Source organism: Podarcis vaucheri (assembly GCF_965113315.1).
Source record: "Podarcis vaucheri genome assembly, chromosome: Z".
NCBI classification, from domain to species: domain Eukaryota; kingdom Metazoa; phylum Chordata; class Lepidosauria; order Squamata; family Lacertidae; genus Podarcis; species Podarcis vaucheri.
The window spans coordinates 20,258,523-20,280,652 of NC_138758.1; the positions used below are offsets into that span (position 1 = coordinate 20,258,523).

A 22,130-nucleotide genomic window follows, 5' to 3' on the forward strand; every position below is an offset into this window, starting at 1 on the left:
AAGTGCAAATACTAGATTTCTCTCTCCACCTTTTAAGGCAAGTTAAATGCAACAGTGCAAATTGAAATTCCTTCTTTATATCTCCAGCACAGTATAATCTCAGTACTTAACAATCCTGAGACAGCAAAACTCACAGTATCAGGAGCACACATTGTCTTACTTCCAACCTTGTTGTCAGCGTGTGTGCTGAGAGTTTGTGTTTTTGTGTGTGTGTGTGTTGGGTGTGTTGGGTGTGAGTGTGCTTTCCTTGTACGGACATTGCAGCCTGCAACCTCCTTCCTTTATTTGCACCTCTAGTGGACACCAATCAATCCTAGAGTGTCACTCCTACACACTAAAGAAAATTCTGGAACCCTTTTTAAAGTTTTCCAGGAACTTTTATCTGTTTCTTAAAGAACATTTTCATAACGTTCTGTATTTTGATGTGGTAATTATTGTTTTGGTGTACCTGATTATTCTTTTAGGGCTTCTGTCCCTCCCCCCCCATGTTTCTTTCACACTACATTACTTGTTGTGCCATTGAACTGTGTTTTTTCCATCTTTTACAAAGGAAATGGGGCTGCTGCAGTTGGAAAGATGCCTTATTTGGTCACATGGCACAAATGCTGGAGCCCCATAGTATTAAAGCTTAAGACATGCCTGCAAGGAGCACTCTGAAGGTTCTGCCATTGGGGGGAATCAGACTGCAGAATGTCTTAGCTTTCTCTGTCCCTATGTGTTCTGAGGTGATTTTATCTAAGGTGGGCTGCTGCAGTTGGAAAGATGCCTTACTTGGTCATATGGCACAAATGCTGGAGCCCCATGGTATTAAAGCTTAAGACATGCCTGCAAGGAGCACTCTGAAGGTTCTGCCATTGGGGGGAAATCAGACTGCAGAATGTCTTAGCTTTCTCTGTCCCTATGTGTTCTGAGGTGATTTTATCTAAGGTGGGCTGCTGCAGTTGGAAAGATGCCTTACTTGGTCATATGGCACAAATGCTGGAGCCCCATGGTATTAAAGCTTAAGACATGCCTGCAAGGAGCACTCTGAAGGTTCTGCCATTGGGGGGAAATCAGACTGCAGAATGTCTTAGCTTTCTCTGTCCCTATGTGTTCTGAGGTGTGCATCCTCAGAAAAGGTTGAGCGTTTTAAGTGAGACAAAAGTTCTTTGATGGCAGGGTGTGAATTGTGGAGGAGATTATACATTCTAGATAGATATTTTCCTTTAGGCTGGTTGAGATTTCCCTTTAGTTTTGATATTTCTCCAGCAAACCCAAAACCAGCAGCAGAAGCAGGACGGGATGGAGCAGCCAGCTCTTTGCTGCTTTTCAGGCAGAGCACCCTTTCTGGCTGTTAGGATCCCCTCCTCTTTTTTGTTGTTAAATCCCTGATTGCACCTTCCTAATACATTTTAGATAGTTATTTTCCTTTAGGCTGTATTAGAGTTCTCTTTTGTTTTGATATTTCTCCAGCAAACCCTATTTTCATTGTCTTTCATTCAGTTGGAAGTATAGGAGCCAGCCTGTCAAATATATATGGATTTCAAAGTACTTTCATCTTAATTTATTAATTTCCCCCTCTAATAATAACATTTGATATGTTGCCCAATTTCCCTTCATGTTTTTCTTCTTAACGCCAAAGGCTTTGATGGGTGAAATGCACCAAAGTTTTGTAGGTTCCAGTATGCCTTTCTCGACAATGGTTGTCTCCCCACCCCCACTGTAGTCTGTTATTCAAAAGGAGGCAGAGCTGGCCTTTTTAGATCGCTTGATCATGCTGGGGTGGAACTCGGTGTGGCAACGCGCATGCTTTGTCAGGTGGTTGCTCCTCATGAACCGCTTCTCACAGAGCGGGTATCGGAACTGCTTCTCCCCAGTGTGGGTTCGGTAGTGTCGCGTCAACTCATCAGAGCGTGAGAACTTTTTAAGGCAATCGGGCCATGTGCAAGGGAACGGTCGCTCACCTGTGTGCACTCGGTAGTGGGCTTTCAGGTGGGACGACTTGCCGTAGACCTTGCCACACCCACTGTAGGGGCACTTGTGTCTCTTTTCGGCGGCCAGCTTCCCCTTGGCGGGCGCCGCGCCACACAGCAGCGAGAGTGGGTGGGACCCGCCGCCTGCCTCCTGCCCCTCGGCGGGGCTGTGCGAAGGGCTGGAGCCGGACTCAATGGTCACGTCGCTGTTGGATCCCGCGTCCTCGTCGGGGCTCTCCACGCTGTCGCTGCAGATGGAGGGGGTGGGCAGGGGCCGGTACTTGTTCAGGTCCAACAAGCTTTTGGCAATGGTCACCAAAGTGCAATAATCCTTCCAGGCATCCCGGGGGTCGTTAGGAAAATGGTCAGAATCATCAAATCTTCCAACGACCCCCTAACCCACACAAAGCTCATAGATATTAAAAGGACATAAAGAAATATGATTCATCGCAAGAAACAGCAGCACATCCTTGAGGCTTGGTCCATTCTTCGTTCGGCTGTAGAGAGGCATGACTCCCGCTCCTTCTGGTGCTTAGTTAGACCTTCGGCACCATTCAATCCAGCTACCCAGATTTCCGTTGATGAATGGATTGCCTATTATTCAACCAGTTTCGCACACACACACACAAAATATACATTACAATACTAAAGAAAAAAACACCACAAAAATAATAGACTTATTACTTCTAAAACCCAATTTTAAATACAACACAATTAACAGATTATATTATAAATTATATTATAGGTTCCCATATACCCCCCACTTCACCCCCCAAAAAATGTTGTTTATTTCAAAATCAAAAAATATTACAAACGTCAAATTCAAAATCCATATTTGTTTTCTAACACAAGCTTATTACATAGATTACCTAAATCAAAATATATCTAATTCCTCTAGGCTTCACTTTGCTCTACATAAATACAGCGCAATTAACAAATTATATTATAAATGATATTATAGGTTCCCATATACCCCCCACTCCCCTTCACCAATGTGTGATCTCAATATTTTACTTCTTCCATCTTGTTGTGTTGTTATAATTTAATACTTATTCAATTGCTTCTATTATTATTTTCTTGCTTACCCCTGCAAGTTTTACACATTCTCTATTAATATTTCAATTCCAGGACCATATTTTTTCATGTTTTCCTTCACTCTATCCCACTTTCTAATTATTCTCTGATTTGAGTGGCCTTGCCGAATTTGTTTTGCCATTCTAATAGTGATGGGATATTCTGGCAGCTGCTGTTGTGTAAAGGAATAGATTTTTCTTGTCTATGGGGATGTCATTAGATATTAGGCTGAAAGATTTCATGAGGTGATCTACAGCAGGGTTGGGCAGGATAATAGTCCAAATACCTAGAAACATAATCAATTATAACACAAATATATTGCTTCCCAGTACCGGTTTTAATGGTTTTGTGCCATAGACTGTATCTAGATGTGGTGATTATTGCTTTGGTTTTCCTGATTATTCTGTTAGGGCTTCTGTTCGTTTTGTAGGTTTGTAGAGATGAATAAAGACAGACAACAAGATATTTTCTTTCAGAGAGCTTGCGTGTGTGCCAGATGAAGGTGAGAGAGAGAGAGAGAGAGAGATCTTTTTTTTTCTCCGGCCCACAGCATCTCCTTTTATTCAGAGTTACAAAAGCATGGCCACGAATGTGCTAGTGGCTGATTGGCTTAACACAAGACAAAGAAACTGAAATCTTATTGGCTCATTTGTATGTAAGGCGGGCTTACATCGTTCCATAGATCTTTGGCACATGAAAGCCAGAATGTTAGAGCTGTATTTAGACAGGCATATAAGCTCTTAATCCACCTATGACTAAGATTGATAATGTTATAACGAAGGTGTTTACTAATGTTTAGATTGTTATATAAACTCACACAATTAATTATACATTGAGGATTAACACATCATTGTGATTTATACATCATTGTGAACTAAAGGTGAACTAGAAGAGAAAAAAGTGTGGTATGCAAAGAATGATATACAAAAGGATCTGTGCCAGGCACAGACTTGTAGCTCTGTGTATGCAAGAGAGAGGAAGCGTGATTGATTATAAACAGGTCTTATAGTCTGTTTTAGAAGCAAAGGAGCTAGAAAGAATTCCCAAAATGCAGGGGGGAAAATAACCCGTGTTTTACTACACTGGGACATAGAAATAACATGTCTACATCTCCTCCTTTTTTTTCTTCTTTGCGAGGTAAGGCAACTAGGTGAATAATAAAGCAACAATACTTCCGGATTAGTGGTTTGCCATCAAATGCCGGAAATAAAACTGTTAGGGTGGATGGGGCAAAAGTACTTCAAGATTAGTGGTGTGCCAACGAATCTCAAAATAATCTTACCCACATCTCCCCTTTTGTTTTTGTTTTTTTCTTACTGGTGGCGTTGCCATTTCGCATAATAGGCTGCAAGGAGCGCGCTAGGTGGTGGTGGAGGAGAGAGAAGGCGAGAAAAAAGATTTGTAAGGTTAGGAATGCATTGGAGAAGGCAACAAAACAAAATTAATATACATACAATAACAATGGTATAATAAAAGACATCGCGTAGCCATTTGAGATTAGGTAGCCACGCCGTCGACCACAAGGAAAAGGAATCCCAGAGTCCTGAAAATCCGATATCCTTTTTAATGTGGTGAGTGAGATTTTGTAAATGAGAAATTTGCCTTTGAACGGCCTTAGAATTATCAGTGATGTTAAAACAGCACATCTCCTCGAATTGTTCGCAACCATAATGATGTACCATGAGTAGGTAGTCCAAAGTAGCTTTCGACTTTAATAAACCATTGCGAAGTTCAGCTTGCTCTGTGTTGAGAAGATGAAGCGCCTTAGACGTAATATTCAGGGATTTTGCTGCAGAGCAAGCTAAAGAATTAATATTTGCGCTATTACGTACAGCCAAACCTGGAACACCTAAGAGAGAAACAGCTAAAGAGATGTATTCAGACCTGCTAGGGAGAGAGACAAGATCATCACAGTCCTCAGACAGTTCAACACTGCGCTGATATCTAGAGTAAGAGAAATGATGTTTCTCGGGCAATATGATAGACAGACGGCTTAAGCAGCAAGGTGTACCGTGGTTAATGTTCGCTGGAATGTAATTGAATGTGTAACCTGGGCAGGACCAAAACCAGCCTGCTGGTAGTTCTGTGTACTTATATACATAAGAAATGTTTACATAATCAGAGCAATTGAAGTTATTTTTGCCCATTTTTATGCAATTTGTCTTTTTACAATTTACCATACGGGCGCAGCTGACGTTGTAAGAAGCCACATATGGTGTTGTCAAGTCAATTGCTAACGGTGGGCGTTGGCGCACTTGAGTGCCCCAATTATGGTAGCCAGTATATCCAAGAGTGCGAAGTGAATCATTTTGAGGTAGGGATGTGTAAAACCAAGTATCATTTTGTATGTCATGAGGATCATGGCAAACAGGAATGAGACAAGATCCAAGGATATCACCAATGGCTACTTGCTGAGTAAGGCAAAATGCTGAGACATTGAGCGTTCTTGCAAACGATTCCCATACATTTAACGATGTGGAATCACCAATAGGGAGAGCTGAAGTAGAGAGAGGCAAAATTAAAATACTGAAAATGAGAATTATCATGGAATTCATATTAAGACAAGCAATGAGGGATAGAAGCTGATTAGTAGGGCTTGCTTCCAGCTGCTGTTCTCTCCTATACTGTTCAGCTTGAAGAGAGAGTGATTTTATTTGGCCCCACGTCACTGGGGGATTGCGATGTCCCCGCTTACGAATCCTGGGGGGGCTGGACGTCACATCGCTGGTGATCTGGAGTTGGTGGTTGAATTGAGGCAGTGGATCTAGAAGAGCCTGTCGCCATGCCATGGTGCAGTCGAATACAACGTGCAGGAACCCACCGAGCACCCTGTGGAGTAGAAACTGCAGCGTAACCCTTACCCCATGTAATCAATTTCACTGGTTCACTCCACTCATTAGAGGGTAGAATTTTATAGCGCACCAGTGGAGCTGGAAGAATTTCCTTTTGCTGGAAATGCTTTTGAAGACGTGTGTAAGAGTGATGATCCTGTATGGAGATATTCAAATGATTAAGAGTGAAAAGCACACTAGACAACCAACTTTCCTTTTCTGAAAGTGAGTTTGGAATGCCTGCTTTCTTTTCCTGCCTGATCAGTGCAGTTTTCAGGGTACGATGAGAGCGTTCAACTATAGCTTGGCCTTGAGAATTATAAGGGATGCCAAACAGATGATGAATATCCCAAGTTTCACAAAACTGAGCAAAGCCTTTTGCACAATATGCTGGGGCATTGTCAGTCTTTATAGAATGAGGCTTGCCCATAACTGACATTGCACGAACAAGATGATTGCAAACATGCTTAACTTGCTCACCTTTTTGAGGCGTGGCCCAAAGGTAGCCAGAGTATGTGTCGACAGAGACATGCAGAAACTTCCAGGGTGAAAAAGGGGCAAAATGAGTTACATCCATTTGCCACAACTGATTTGCTTCCAGTCCACGGGGATTAACCCCAGGGCTGGGATGGCCAATCTGATTGCTGCACTGGGGACACTGCTGAATTATAGCTCTTGCCGCTTCCAATGAAATTTGAAATTGGCGGCTAAGGGCTTTTGCATTCTGATGATGAAAGGCATGACTTTCAATAGGAGAGACAGGCAAAATTTTTAGCAAGGAATCTGCTTTTGCATTTCCATCTGATATGAAACCTGGAAAAGGTTGGTGAGAGCGAATGTGGACTACAAAGAGTGGGTGAGAGCGAGCAGAAAGAAGCATTTGTAAAGATAGGAAAAGACTCAACAAGTTATCATCCAATAAAGGACTTACATAACTGCCTTGCATTCTACATATGACGTTTGAAACATATAAGCTGTCAACAATCAAGTTAATTGGTTGTGAAGAAAAATGATGCAGAGCTTTTACAGCAGCTGCAAGTTCAGAACGCTGAGCAGATTTTTGTGGGAGAGTGTACAGGCTATGCCACTCCTCATTCTGTTGCCAAGCAACAACTCCCCTAGACGGAGCCCCGTCAGTGAAAACAGTCAGGGCATTCAAAGGAACAGGGGACAAAATAGAAGAAAAAGACATAGGAAATTGCTTGCTCATTTGCAGGCGAGTATCGGGTGGAATATGACAATCCACCTGACCCACAAAATCAGCTAAAGCACACTGCAAATCCATGCTAGTGGAGAGAGCAGTTTCCCATTGTTCTAAAGGCATAGGCACAATGATCTGATTACAGTCAATACCAAAAAGATGCTTACAACGCCGTCGTCCCTTGCAAATGAGCTGAGCAAGGAGATCCACTAAAGGGTTTATTGTATTCCTTGGTGCATGATGTAAATAAAGCCATTCTAGTATGTGAATTTTAGATGGACCCATCTGTATAATTGCAGCAAAAGGTTGTACAGAATCTGTCATTATGACTACATCAGGCATAACATTAGGGATTGCTCTATCAACCCATTGAGTACGCATGATTCCTTTCAACTGTGCAACAGTGTTCAGTTGATCAGAGGTCAAGGTGATTTGCTCACCAGGAGACCGATGGCCTTTTAAAGCTGAGAACAATGGCTTTAGCACTTCAAGAGGGATTTTAAAATAAGGCCTTATCCAGTTAATATTTCCCAGCAATTGTTGCAGTTGTACATATTTCATTGTTTTTGAAATATGAAGTTCAGGGATTATTGGAATAGAATAGCTAGCTATCATTTTATGTCCTAGATACTGAAAGGGGGGGGATTCCTGGACTTTCTCTGGAGCAATTTTTAAGCCATACATAGACAAACAGATTATTAAATCATGTTTCCAATTAGGGGGAAGGACTGGAGAATAGAAAACAAGATCGTCCGTATAATGACATATCTGAAGATGTGGATACTTAAGACGGAAGGATTGAAGTGCCTTATCCACAAAATATTGACACATAGTGGGGGAATTTATCATGCCTTGAGGCAGAACCTTCCAGTGATATCTCTCAGATGGTCTACAATTATTTAATTCTGGAATTGTAAAAGCAAAAAATTTGCGATCCTTTTCATGCAGGGGAATAGAGAAAAAACAATCCTGCAGATCTACTATAGCCAATTGATATGAATGTGGAATCATATTTGGATTAGGCATACCACATTGCAAAGGCCCCATGGGTTCAATAATACTATTTATGGACCTCAGATCGTGCAAAAATCTATATTTTCCATTTTTCTTCTTTATTACGAAAACTGGGCTATTGAAAGGGCTGACAGAAGGTTCTATATGGTCAGCTAATAATTGCTGATCGACCAATTGTCTCAAAGCAATCAATTTCTCTGTAGTAAGAGGCCATTGCGGAATCCATATAGGATCAGTGGACTTCCAAGTAAGTGGAAGCACAAACTTACTCATTTATTTGAATCGTTGCTTGTAATTGTTGCAACAAATCTCTTCCCCACAAATTAAGATGGATTTTGAGCACACAGGGCTGAATATATGCAATAACTTCAGAGCTATCGGGCAAAGAGACAGGCAGCCACTGTGCGCTTTTGTAAGAAGTCTGATTACCTCCCACGCCCCACACTTCAGGAGAAGTTTCAAGCTGCCAAGTTTGTTCCCAAAAATTACTGGAAATAACCGAAACTTCCGCACCAGTGTCTATCAGACCCTCTAATATTTTTCCATTAATTTTATACTTACGAAGGAGTTTCTCTCTTCCAATACGTTGGGTCACAGCTAGAAGCTGTGGGGAAAAAGATAAAGAGAGCCTGTGAAAATTAGTGTCAACAGCAGAAACAGCATCAGGTGGAGAAGGCAGCATCACCAATTGCGCCCAAGATTCTCCTTTTGTTAACTGCATGGGCATATGGCTCCAAAATTGAACCATGATTGTGCCCACATAGTCAGGAGACAGGACACCTGGGATGACCTGAATGCCTTGTTTTGCAGCAGAAAATTTTGGTAAAATTAAACCTGTGACTTTAGAAGGAAGTGGGCCTGCCATTTGGCTGGCCATCATTACAATTTCACCAGGTAATGCAGTGTATTTGGTCTCTTGATTTATCAAATCAATAACAAATTCAGAAGGCACATTTTTAGAAACCTTTGCAGCAGCAGAAACTAAAGGCTGACAACTCTCTATTCTTGGGGGCCCGAGAGTTGGGGCCCTAAGGAGTTTCCCTGAGACCTACATTGATTTGCCCAATGATATCCTTTCCCACACTTTGGGCATTTTTTGGAAGGCCTGGTCGTGGTATTTGCAGTATTATCCTTACGTGCAGTTCCCCTTGGGGCTGTGCACTGTCTGGCAAAATGACCCGGACGCAGGCAGTTAAAACAATTTCCTGTTGGTTTCGCTGAAGCTTGGATTGCAGAAGCAAGCAATGACATTGTATGTGAATGCGTTCCAATTTCTGCACACGCCTGTATCATGTCTGCAAGACTAAATTTTGAGCGAGTTACAACAGACTGCAGTAGTTTTTTAGAATCAGAATTAGAATTCTCATAAGCCAATTTTTTCAGCAACTCATCCTGAGCTGTCACATTGTCAATTTCTCTAGTAATCGATTCTTTTAATCTATCTATAAATTGATGGTAAGGTTCTGTATTATGTTGTTTAACATTTACAAAGGAACTCTGGGGCTGTCCTGAAACAGGAATTTTACGGAATGCACGCTGTACACAAGTTGCTGTGCGTTGAAAGTGTGAAGGTGACAACACGGCTTGGGCAGCCAAGGTATCAAAAGGTGGAGCACCAAAAAGCTGGCTTGCTGTATGCATTGGATCAGCCAGAGCTATGGCAGCATGTTTAAATTCATTTTCAAAAACTAAAAATTGCGCTGCAGTCAGCATCATCCTCATTAGATCTTTCCAGTCACCCGGAATCATTGTATAAGAGGTGGATATGCCCTCTATGATACCCGTAACATAAGAAGATTTAAGACCTGAATCACTAATGGCTTTCCTTAGGTCCTTCATTACAGCATAAGGCAATTTCTCATGATATACCTGTAGCTGATTACCTCCAGGAGCATTTTGATAAGTGAGAGGAAAAATTAATGGCATTTCACCAGCCCAAGCAGCTGTTTCTTCCAATGAAAAAAGCCCATCTTGCTTAGCTTGTAAAAGCCCAGCACGGACGGCTCCATATTGTTTTGGCAAAGCAGCATGTTCAGAAGACAAAGAGGAAGGGACAAAGGCATGCTGATTTGCTTGTTTAGGCAAAGAAGGGGGGTGAGGGGGGATGGGGGGGAATTTGTAAACTGAGACGGTTCAGGAGCAATGGAAGGAGAGGAAAAAGGAGGGGGGTTTTGGCTGGGTGATGAAGGAGATAAAGGAGGCAAAATCAGAGGGTATGGTGGGGGAGGTGTTTCTGCAGTTGCCAGCAATGGAGAAATTGAAAGAGAGGCCTGTTCTAATTTCGCAATGGCCGTTGTGCATTTTTGCCATGTGAGTAGACAGCTGATTGGAGCGCGTGGCTCAGAAAATAAAATTTTGCCGATTTTCTCCCATGTGCTAATTTGCAATGAGCCTTCTGCTTGATAAAAAGGACATTGATGATTTATTTCCTGTATTAGCTGTTCAATCTCTTTTAGAGAAATTTGAACTTTGTCTATTGTCTGTCTTACTAACGAAAGAAGTTCTTTCGCGTGAGCCATTTGCACCTTACTTAAATCCCCTCCCATACTAACGAATTAAGCGCTTTAGACTTTTCCCAGTCGGATTAGTATGAGGAATGCTTTTGGCTTTAAAGGGATCTCTATGGGGATCTGATTACTTACCTTTCTTCAGAATCACGTCGGGGTCACCAGATGTTCGTTTTGTAGGTTTGTAGAGATGAATAAAGACAGACAACAAGATATTTTCTTTCAGAGAGCTTGCGTGTGTGCCAGATGAAGGTGAGAGAGAGAGAGAGAGAGAGAGATCTTTTTTTTTTCTCCGGCCCACAGCATCTCCTTTTATTCAGAGTTACAAAAGCATGGCCACGAATGTGCTAGTGGCTGATTGGCTTAACACAAGACAAAGAAACTGAAATCTTATTGGCTCATTTGTATGTAAGGCGGGCTTACATCGTTCCATAGATCTTTGGCACATGAAAGCCAGAATGTTAGAGCTGTATTTAGACAGGCATATAAGCTCTTAATCCACCTATGACTAAGATTGATAATGTTATAACGAAGGTGTTTACTAATGTTTAGATTGTTATATAAACTCACACAATTAATTATACATTGAGGATTAACACATCATTGTGATTTATACATCATTGTGAACTAAAGGTGAACTAGAAGAGAAAAAAGTGTGGTATGCAAAGAATGATATACAAAAGGATCTGTGCCAGGCACAGACTTGTAGCTCTGTGTATGCAAGAGAGAGGAAGCGTGATTGATTATAAACAGGTCTTATAGTCTGTTTTAGAAGCAAAGGAGCTAGAAAGAATTCCCAAAATGCAGGGGGGGAAATAACCCGTGTTTTACTACACTGGGACATAGAAATAACATGTCTACAGGCTTCTGTTATTTTTTCCAATGTTTCTTTCACATGGCATTACTTGTTGTGCCATGGAACTGAGTTTTTCCATCTTTTACAAAGGAAATGGGGCCGCTGCCGTTGGAAAGATGCCTTACTTGGTCATATGGCACAAATGGTTGGAGCCCCATGGTATTAAAGTTGAAGACATGCCTGCAAGGAGGTGTGGGCCAGCTCTGATGCAGAGCACTCTGCATTTTCTGCCATTTGGGGGCAATCAAACTGCAGAATCTGAACTACACACGGGCTGATAGCCGGGTATGCACCATTGAATTTTTCTTCAAAAGTCTTTGGGTCTGGTGTGACACAATATCAAATTTCATTGGACAACATTGCTTTTCACACATGCATGCTTCTCTTCCCCCCTGAAAATGGAAGTGAATAAGTCAAGATAAAGGGAGGAGGGGAGGTTATCTCTGCTGTTGCTTTCCTAACAAATATTCTAAGTTGCTAAATTGGTTGATGCACAAGGTTGTTGTCTTAATTACAAAAAATTCAAATTACAATATAATACAGAGACTTTTTACACACAGAAGATTAGAATGGTTTCCTACCAGAAGGTAAAGAAAAAATATTATTTTTTCCTTTCTTTATTAATAAACCACTTGTTTGTTTTTTAAGCAATTGCTATACAAACTTGCAGGTTCATGCACAATTTTCCCTCAATAGGGTTTGCTCTTTCCCCCACCCCCCTTTTCTTATCTTTTCTTTTTTTGCTAAGTGCAAATACTAGTTTTCTCTCTCCACCTTTTAAGGCAAGTTAAATGCAACAGTGCAAATTGAAATTCCTTCTTTATATCTCCAGCACAGTATAATCTCAGTACTTAACAATCCTGAGACAGCAAAACTCACAGTATCAGCAGCACACATTGTCTTACTTCCAATCTTGTTGTCAGCGTGTGTGCTGAGAGTTTTTGTTTTTGTGTGTGTGTGTGTTGGGTGTGTTGGGTGTGAGTGTGCTTTCCTTGTACGGACATTGCAGCCTGCAACCTCCTTCCTTTATTTGCACCTCTAGTGGACACCAATCAATCCTAGAGTGTCACTCCTACACACTAAAGAAAATTCTGGAACCCTTTTTAAAGTTTTCCAGGAACTTTTATCTGTTTCTTAAAGAACATTTTCATAACGTTCTGTATTTTGATGTGGTAATTATTGTTTTGGTGTACCTGATTATTCTTTTAGGGCTTCTGTCCCCCCCCCCCCATGTTTCTTTCACACTACATTACTTGTTGTGCCATTGAACTGTGTTTTTTCCATCTTTTACAAAGGAAATGGGGCTGCTGCAGTTGGAAAGATGCCTTATTTGGTCACATGGCACAAATGCTGGAGCCCCATAGTATTAAAGCTTAAGACATGCCTGCAAGGAGCACTCTGAACGTTCTGCCATTGGGGGGGAATCAGACTGCAGAATGTCTTAGCTTTCTCTGTCCCTATGTGTTCTGAGGTGTGCATCCTCAGAAAAGGTTGAGCGTTTTAAGTGAGACAAAAGTTCTTTGACGGCAGGGTGTGAATTGTGGAGGAGATTATACATTCTAGATAGATATTTTCCTTTAGCCTGGATGAGATTTCCCTTTAGTTTTGATATTTCTCCAGCAAACCCCAAACCAGCAGCAGAAGCAGGACAGGACGGAGCAGCCAGCTCTTTGCTGCTTTTCAGGCAGAGCACCCTTTCTGGCTGTTAGGATCCCTTCCTCTTTTTTGTTAATTAATCCCTGATTGCACCTCCCTAATGACTACGCCAGATGTAGCATTGTCTTTCACTTCTCTCCTCTTGCAGAGAGAATGAAAAATCCAGATAAATGTGCTTGGTATTCTTCAAGTCCAGAATCTGGCTCTTGTGGATCACTGGCTGGCTGATTCCAGTGGCTGGAAATGGTTTCATTGTACCTCCTGAAGGAGGCATTCCTGGCTGAGAGGAATGGAAATGCACCCTCAGCAAATGTGGAATGGTTGATGTTACTGAAAAGTTCAGTGCTGGCAGGGTTTGAGTTGTGTGGCTGCAGGTATCAGATGGGGTGTTTGCGAGTGATTCAGTCTGCTTGGAGAAAAGGAATGAGAAAGTACATGAAGATTGGGGAAAAACCTGGAATGTGTCATAATGCAAAATACTAATATTGCCGTAGTAAAACAAGCCAAGTTAAGAAGAGTCACTCAGGACATTCAGGATTGAACCACACACCATTGGTTTGACATCTTTTCAGGAAAGAGCCCTACCATAGTATGTATTTTAATGTTAAAGTTAAACATTTGTATGGGAAAAAGGTATAGGTTTTTTTACTCAGAGAGGGAAGGAGGAACAGATTAGCTAAGCATGAAAGAGGTAACCGTGTTGGACCAAGGGGTGGAGTTTATGGGCAATCTATCCGGAAGACATTTGTATTTCGAGGAGTTAGTGGTCTGACATGGTTACCCTTCCTGCCTTCTCTTCCTTCTCCCTCTCTATTTCCAGAGCCGTGTATCGGGAGATTTTTAATGCTGGATGTTTTTAGATATGCTGTAAGCCCCCCAGAGTCCCTTGGGAAAGCCAGCCAAATGGGTGGCGTATAAAGATGTTGGTGATGATTTATTTATTACATATAGCTGATGTCCGTACAGAAACTGTGCAAAAACTTTCAGTGTTTAGAAAGACGATCACTACAATCACAGTTGCAAACTTTCTTTTTGCAATTTCCAAACTGCTGATATTATTGTTCCTTGATGAAACCAAGTTAGCCCATGATTTCTTTGACCAAAAAAGCACTAGAAAGCAACATTTGTAAGGACAGTACAAAATTGACCAAGTGTGAAGGCTGGAGCACTTAGAAGTGATGCACACAAAATGTAAGCAACGTGAAGGTGTTTCCATGCGATGGCTACCTTTGTGCCGCAAGGTATAATGTGCATATTGGTTGGCATTCCAAACCATTCTTCTCCATGGCACGGCAAAGCCTGAGAAAGGCTTGCAGTATCACAACGATGGCTGGGCAGCCAAGTTAAAAAAACAACCACCAAGCCAGAAGCACCTCCTGTATGGCAGTAATGTGTGCCAGCTCTCACGATCCCATTTCTCAGAAGCAGGCATTTGATGAATACAGTGCAAAGTCTCTGAGGTTTATGAGGCTTGTGCTGATCCGCTGTCTAGGCTTTAAGTTGCACTTCACTGGGCGGCAGCCTATGTACCATATTTTTCGCTCTATAGGACGCACCTAGTTTGGGGAGACCAAACAAGAAAAAAAAAATAATTCTGAATCCCAGAAGCCAGAACAGCAAGAGGGATCTGGCTTCTGGGATAGCCTCTTGCTGTTCTGGCTTCTGGGATAGCCACTGGGATACCCATGCCCTGCGGAGGCTTTTTTTTTTTTTATAAAATTTTTATTGGTTTTACAAAAGTTTTTATAACAAACAAACATTAAAAAAAAAGACAAACAAACAAGTATAATTTCATAATGTCCTTTCATGAACTTCTTTCCTCGGACTTCCCCATACCTCCCCTTTCTGCATCCTCATGTCCAAATTTTTATAGCAACTTGTAAATGTTTTTTCCCGTCCTAATTCATCATAGTCCTTTCTTGATCTAATCTTATATTACTGCAACCCTTTCTCTCTGTAAAATCTCGACATTCTAAGATTCATCAAGTTTATAATAGTCCTTAAGGTAAATCTTAAATTTCTTCCAGTCTTCTTCCGCAGTCTCCTTTCCCTGGTCACGAATTCTGCTCGTCATTTCCGCCAATGTCATATAGTCAATCACTTTCATCTGCCATTCTTCCAAGGTGGGTAAGTCTTGTGTCTTCCAATACTTTGCGATCAGTATTCTTGCTGCTGTTGTTGCATACATGAAAAAAGTTCTATCCTTCTTTGGCACCAATTGGCCGACAATGCCCAAGAGAAAGGCCTCTGGTTTCTTAAGGAAGGTATATTTAAATACCTTTTTCATTTCATTATATATCATTTCCCAGAAAGCCTTAATCTTCGGGCATGTCCACCAAAGATGATAGAAAGTACCTTCAGTTTCCTTACATTTCCAACATTTGTTATCAGGCAAATGGTAAATTTTTGCTAGCTTAACTGGGGTCATGTACCACCTATAGATCATTTTCATCACGTTTCATGCCCTGCGGAGGCTTCGTGGGGCTATCCAAAAGCCAGAATAGCTAGAGGGAGGACTGCGCAGCACTTCCTCTAGCTGTTCTAGCTTCGTGCGAAGCCTCCGCAGGGCACGGGGAGCCTTCATCCCCGTGCCCTGAGGAGGCTTCTGGGACAGTCCATGAAGCCTCTGGAGGGCAGCTGGATGAAGGCACCCCGCTGCCCTGCGGAGGCTTTGTACAGCTAACCCTGAAGCTTTTGGAGTGCAGTGCGAGTTCCTGCTGTGCTTTGAAGGCTTTGGGTTCCTTTCGCTGAAGCCAGGAGTCCCTGGCAATGCGTAGCCTCCGGAGTGTGGAGGGAGCGCTCCCTCTGCGCTTTGGAGGCTTTGCGTTGCTTTCGCTGAAGCCAAGGAGCCTGCATTCGCTCCATAGGATGCACAAATATTTCCCCTTAATTTTTGGAGGGGGAAAAGTGTGTCCTATAGAGTGAAAAATACGGTAGTTTTCTGGCACTTTGCCCCTCCTAGGCAGCATGGAAACCATGTGATTCAGCTTGAACTGGATGACAGAGTAGTGGAATTCCCTCTCCTTGTTCAGCTTGCAGAAATAGTCTGCCCTGTACTTGGCAGAATAGTCTATGGACCTCAGGTATGTCAGTGAGCCCGTAGAGCTTGCCCAGGAGCACTGGGAAGACAGTGAAGAAAGCGACTGAGTGCTAGATGAAGTTGAAGTGGCCTTCCTAGAAATGGGAGTATGGGATGCTGCAGGAAAAGGAATAGCAAGGCTGCTACTTTTCAGGGGAAAGCGGTGCTTTAAACAGCTGCGCAGCAGAACTGGAAGGGGAGGAGTGTTTTATTTGCATAGAGGTGCTAAGGAGTATTACCTGTGGGTTCCTGATCATCAAAATAGGATGGCTGCCTCAGGCAGCTGATTTTAGATGCCCTGAGAGGGGTAACAGGTTGTTCCTGATTTTAATTTATTATTATTGTATGTTTTATGGACAAGGACCAGGAGAGCACTGTCCCTCAGACCTTGTGGGGGGCTGGACTAATTTTTTTGGGGGGAAGGAATTCCTATGCCCCACAAATAACCTAGAGAGGCATTTTTAATAAAAGGACACATTCTACTCATGTGAAAACACACAGATTCCCGGTCCGTCAGCAGGCCAGATTTAGAAGGCGATTGGGCTGGATCCGGCACCCGGGCCTTAGTTTGCCTACCCATTGTTTGTTGCTTTTCTGCCTTGTGTGCTAGAAGAAACTGGCCACTCCCTTTCCCTCAGCAAAATGTCTTAGATCAGCTCTCAAAAGTTCAGTAGGCAAGCATGATTTCATAAAGTGGATATTCCTCAAGTTTGTGCTTCTTCAGATTAATTCAAAGAGTGAAAAGTAGTGTGGCCCTTACCTGTTCTGATTCTCTCCCTATCCTCCACTTTTGCAAAGAAACAGTGGACATTTTAAACATTGCAGTTTGGTTAATTCTTAGAATTTAAGTGCCCTTCCTGCGTTCAGAAGGTGTTGGAGCTTCACAATTACTATTGTTTTTTTGTTTTTGATTTTTAATTGAAGATTCTTACTGGAAGGTTTTTATTTTATGGGAATCACTCTGCAATTTTCTAAATTCAAAGCAGTGTAACCTAGTCTCTCTAATCCCCCAGCAGAACTACAAAACCTGAGGGATCTTTAGTGGAGTTGTTAATTAAGACGTAGCTACCATCTTTAATGCTGCTTTTAGACAACAAATTGTGGTCATGATGCTATAGCTAAATGGTTATGTCAAGATTCAATCTCTAACATGAACAGGCTTCCACAGAAACAAGAGGTGGCATTAAATTTAGCATTTCACAGCCTTACTAGCAGATCAGTAGTCTCAATATATGTAACGATGTATGAAATTAAATTGGTCAGTTCTCCTCCTTACAGCCAGTTGCTTTGAAAGCATCACATCCCCAAACTGGCATTTCATTCTCTCATTCAAACATCTGACACCTTTGCAGTTGAAGGATTATTGTTGTTGGAGCCTCCTTTGGAATTCATTTGTTCCTGAATTTGCCCTCTCTTGTTCCAGTGTGGGTAATGTGTCCAAAGTTCATGGGTTCTCCTAGCATGTTTCTGTCAAGGCTTGGAGGCTTCTTCACTTTGAGCTGGTCACCAATGCAACAATTAAAACAAACCAGGAGCATTGTAGCACTCAGTGGCAGCCAAGTCTGCTAAACCAGCCACTCCTCTAAACACTGTAGTTTTTCTAAAATCTATTGTTGAGTCCAATGGGACTTACTCCCAAGTACAGTGGTACCTCGGGTTAAGTACTTAATTCGTTCTGGAGGTCCGTTCTTAACCTGGAACTGTTCTTAACCTGAAGCACCACTTTAGCTAATGGGGCCTCCTGCTGCCGCCGGAGCACGATTTCTATTCTCATCCTGAAGCAAAGTTCTTAACCCGAGGTACTATTCTGTGTTAGCGGAGTCTATAACCTGAAGCGTATGTAACCTGAAGCGTATGTAACCTGAGGGACCACTGTAATTGTGTGCTGAAAGCCAATTTCAGCCAGGTACCCAAAGTCCCATTGACTACGAGAATGTGCAGAGTGCCATCTTCTCCCACCTGCGTAGTGTCAGCTCCTATTTAGCTGAGATTGGGGGCAGAGAAGTGAGTAAGAAACAGAAAAGTTTTACGGTTCTTAATTCTTGTTTGTTTGGCTGCTGGTTAGAAGACCCAGATGGACAGCTGGTCTTTCCTAGAATCGCCGCACTAAACGCCGGATGTTCTTTGGAAATCAGATTATAGATTTTTGCCAAAGCTCCTGTATCTTTCTGCTGTGCCTGTGGCTCCCACCTGCATGCTTAAGTCAGCCTTCGCTAACCTGCTGTCTTTCAGCCTGCCAGGTGTGCCTGTGCCTTTAAGGGAAACGCAGGGCTAGAAAGAAATCTGCAGGTGACAATTCCGGGGACAGAAAGGGAAACAATGGAGCCTCAAGGCAGGGTCTGGAGGAGGCTGAAAAGTTGGCGGCCATGGGGTCTTTTGGATTTCCTTGGGGAACCAGGCTATAAGCTTGAATGCACGTGTATTCGCAAGATATAGGGAGTTTAATTTATTGGAGGGTCCCCGTGGGGGTGAAATGGGGAAGCAGAGTCCCTTTAACTCGCTGGAGTTTAAACTGGCCAGGGGGCGGGGCTGCGGATCTCTGTTTCTAACAGCTGGGGAGTCCTCGGCGTCTTCTCTACTTCCATCTGCCTGGCGCTGCGGGAGGGAGGGTGGCAGTGGGTGCTTGGAGCTCGCTCGCTCCTGCACCTCCTGCACCACCTCCTCCTCCTTGGCGAAGGGTGCGCTCCTGGCCGCGGCTCCGCTCAGCATCCGGGCGGAGCGCATCCGTGCCCTTTTCCAAGTGCTGCGGGACGGCGGAGAGTCCTGGGGTAGGTAGGGTTCTGGCGGGGGTTAGGGGCGGGTGGGGGGGGGTGGGGTAGCCGCCTCGCTCAGCCAAGCAACTTCGTTGTGGCTTTGGGGATGTGTCCGGTCAGGAGGAAGGGCTGCTGCGCGGAGGTAGAGCTTTGCGGTGTGTCTGTGTGTGTGGGGGGGGGGGTGGGTGGGAGGAGAGGGAGGCCAGGGTTACTTTACCCGCAGTATTTCCAGGCAGGGCTGGGGATAGAGTCGGGTCTGAAAATGCGGAGAGCACGTGTGTATGGACATGGGCGGTGGCGTGTGGGGTTGGGCCGGAGGAGGGTAGTCCCAAGCGGGCAACTTTTAGGGGGCGGGAGCCAGGCGCCCCCACGCAGGGAACCCCGTCCGGCCCTGAGTGCCGCCAGGACTAGCCGTTGCGCGTCCCAGGCCAGCGTGGGGGAGCGGGATTTGCCTGCCGACCAAGCTTCTCCTGGCAAGGGCAGGCAGGGGCGAAGCGCAGCCCCGCTTGGCTCTGGTGGCCAGGCTGAGTTGGCGCGCGGAACCCTTCGCGCCCTGGGCACGTGTGCCCGACAACGTTGGTGGCGAGGGCAGCGCCTGGCGCGGTGGGTTGTGTTGGCCGCGCGCACTCCAACGCAAAAAAAGGGACGCAAAGCCGCTGCGTCTTGGTTTTCCCCCAACCAACCCCCCACTTTTTGGCTTGAGCACCCCACGTCCCATCCCCTCCTCCTCGGTGCCTTTAGCTTCTGTGGGGAAGGTGAGGTGCAGGCAGAAGTTCCACAGGATAATCCCTGGCTTTTTGGGTAGGGTAGATTTCTTCTGGCCATGGAGGTTCTTTTACGTTATCCTTGGTTGTGATGGATGTTAGATGAATCCTATGTCTTCTTATTTGGGAGCGAAGCCTGCTGCGCTCGCTGCAGTTTACTCCTACGTAAAAATGTGTAGGATCATGTTGCTGCTCTATGATGGTTTCCTTCCTTTTAAAAAACAACAACACACTTTTCTGTACACTTAGAGGGGAAAACGTGTGTGAGTACTGCACATGGAAGGCTGGAAGCCATAGCAGCTTCTGTAGGGGAGGGGAGGTGCAGGCAGAAGTTCCACAGGATAAGCCTCGGCCTCCTTGGGTAGGGTTGGGAATGTCCCGTTGTCTGATACTATGGTGGGCTCCTCACAGTCAGTACAGAACTCTGGATGCACCTGTGGTCAGATTTGGTACAACACAGCTCCTCTTTATGTTGTGTTCTTGGTTTTCCTCGAAGTGTTTTTTTCTAGAGCCCAACTGCTAACCCAGAGCAGCTGCAGAGGAGCAGGAACTTTTGTCACTAGGGGGCGCAAGTCTCTAGAAATCTTAAGGGCTGCCTTTCACCAGCATCTTAGTTCTCCTTAGTTCATCTTAGTGCAGCAGACTGCCTGGCCCTGGAGAGAGACTTTCAGCAGTGCAGCTATGCTGTCCATATCCTGCGTATGCTTACTTGGAATTGAGTCCTGCAGTGCTCAGTGGGATGTACTGCCTTGTCAAATGTGCCCAGGAAGAAAGCTGGCATGTGCTCCCGGGTGGCCTGGCTCTCAATATCTGGCTGCTGCTGGGCTCTCCATGGCTGAACTGGGAAGTGGGAACTCTCCTGCCTGGACTTTTCTGTTGAGCTGACTAAGATGGTTTGAGTTTTCATCTGGCATTATATTTATTCCTCCCTTGCAGGGTTGGAGTGACCATGTTCTGAGGCAAGACGTGCAACTTGTCTTCAGCAGCAGTGTATAGGAATGTCAGAGGAGACTTCTGCACCAGGCCAAAGGGGGACCATCTAGTTGAGCATCCTGTTCCCACCGTGACCACCAAGATGTCAGCCAAAGACACAGGGCTTCTCTGTGGATGGGCAGAGCTAATGCACAGGGAAGAAGCCTCTCTGCCCGTCAGCACTGCTTGCATGGGCAGGACAGGAGTGCTTCTGAATCCCAGCTGCTGCAAACCGCAGGAGGGGAGAGTTGCTCTTGCGCTCCTGTCCTGTTTGTGGGTTTCCCTTAAGTAGCATCCGGGTGGCCACTGTGAACAGGATGATGGAATAGAGGGGCCAGTGGCCAGATTCAGTAGACTCCTCTTACTTTCTTCTGTAAATACTTTCTTATCTGCTCTGAATCTTCCTGCATTGGTTCCAGCACAAGTTCTGGTGTTATGAGAGAGGGAGAAAAACATTTTTCTTACCCACTTTCTGCAAGTCTTGCAGGATTTTATAACCTCTGGTTCCATTGCCTCTAACTTGCTTTTCCTCTAAACTTCAAAGTTCTGAAAGCTGCATATTTTCCTCCTAGGGGAGTTGTTCCATTGATAGGGCTGATCTTACGAAAATGTCCTGCTTGCATTCTCTTATGTACCTGGTACTAAAGCAAGCGTTTTGCTCGGTTGGGTTAAAGGTGCCACTTGAAAATAATTCCCCTCTTTTTCTCCTAGATTATTTCCGTTCAAAGTGCAATAATGCCATTTTTTTTCACATACACCCTGTGTTGGACCTTTGCCAACATAGTGCCACCCCCCCCCCCCGAGATGTTTTGGGCTATACCAGGTTGGCGAAGCCTTTTCTAGAACCTGGGTTTGGCTGAGTCTATCAGTGGTCAGTGGCTTGAATAGCCAAATAGAACTTCCTGTTGAAGGAGCAGTCTACCTCTGAATATCAGCTGCTGGGGAGCCACTTAAGAACATCCAGGGGGATCAGGTTAGTCCTTGATGGAAGCAGGGTGCTGGACTAGATACACCTTGGCTCTGACAGAGAAGGGATGCTCTTTTGAGCAGAGGCCTCACTGTGCAGCAGCTTTCACCAAGTTTGTGTCATTTAGATGTTTCAGATTGCAACTCCCACAAGGCCCATCATGTTGACTGGACCTGCTGGGAGTTGTTCAAAACATATGAAGAGTGCCATATTCACCATGGTTCTCCTATAAGCCCTTTCTGTTACTCGTTTTGTTAAAAGCAGATTTTGAATACCAACAGACCCATCAGATGGGAATGGGGATTTCATAGAATTAGAAGGGACCTGAGGGGTCATCTAGTCCAACTCCCTGCAATGCAGAAATCCCAATCAATGCATCCATGACCGATGGCCACCCAACCTCTACTGACAAACCTCCCAGCAAGGAGAGCCCACATACCTCCCAAAGCAGGCTGTCCCACTGTCTAAAGAGCTCTTACTGTCAGCAAATTCTTCCGGATGTTT

General features: G+C 44.1%; 1 protein-coding gene, 1 long non-coding RNA gene and 1 pseudogene across 11 annotated transcripts in view; 1 reads left to right on the forward strand and 2 right to left on the reverse strand.

Annotated features, from left to right (window-relative positions):
- The window catches only part of LOC309523627 (putative G-protein coupled receptor 34), a 303,235-nt gene that overhangs the window by 89,834 nt on the left and 191,271 nt on the right, over window positions 1–22,130 (forward strand). The window lies entirely within an intron of this gene.
- On the reverse strand, window positions 1,695–2,785 carry LOC309524244 (Krueppel-like factor 9 pseudogene; annotated as a pseudogene). Its single transcript has 2 exons — window positions 2,768–2,785; window positions 1,695–2,346 (listed from the first exon to the last, which is right to left on the reverse strand). The product of its transcript is annotated as a Krueppel-like factor 9 pseudogene (transcript).
- LOC309523842 lies at window positions 4,742–10,756 on the reverse strand. Its single transcript, XR_014215662.1, has 3 exons — window positions 10,715–10,756; window positions 8,634–8,676; window positions 4,742–4,875 (listed from the first exon to the last, which is right to left on the reverse strand). It is a non-coding gene; the product is annotated as an uncharacterized lncRNA (long non-coding RNA).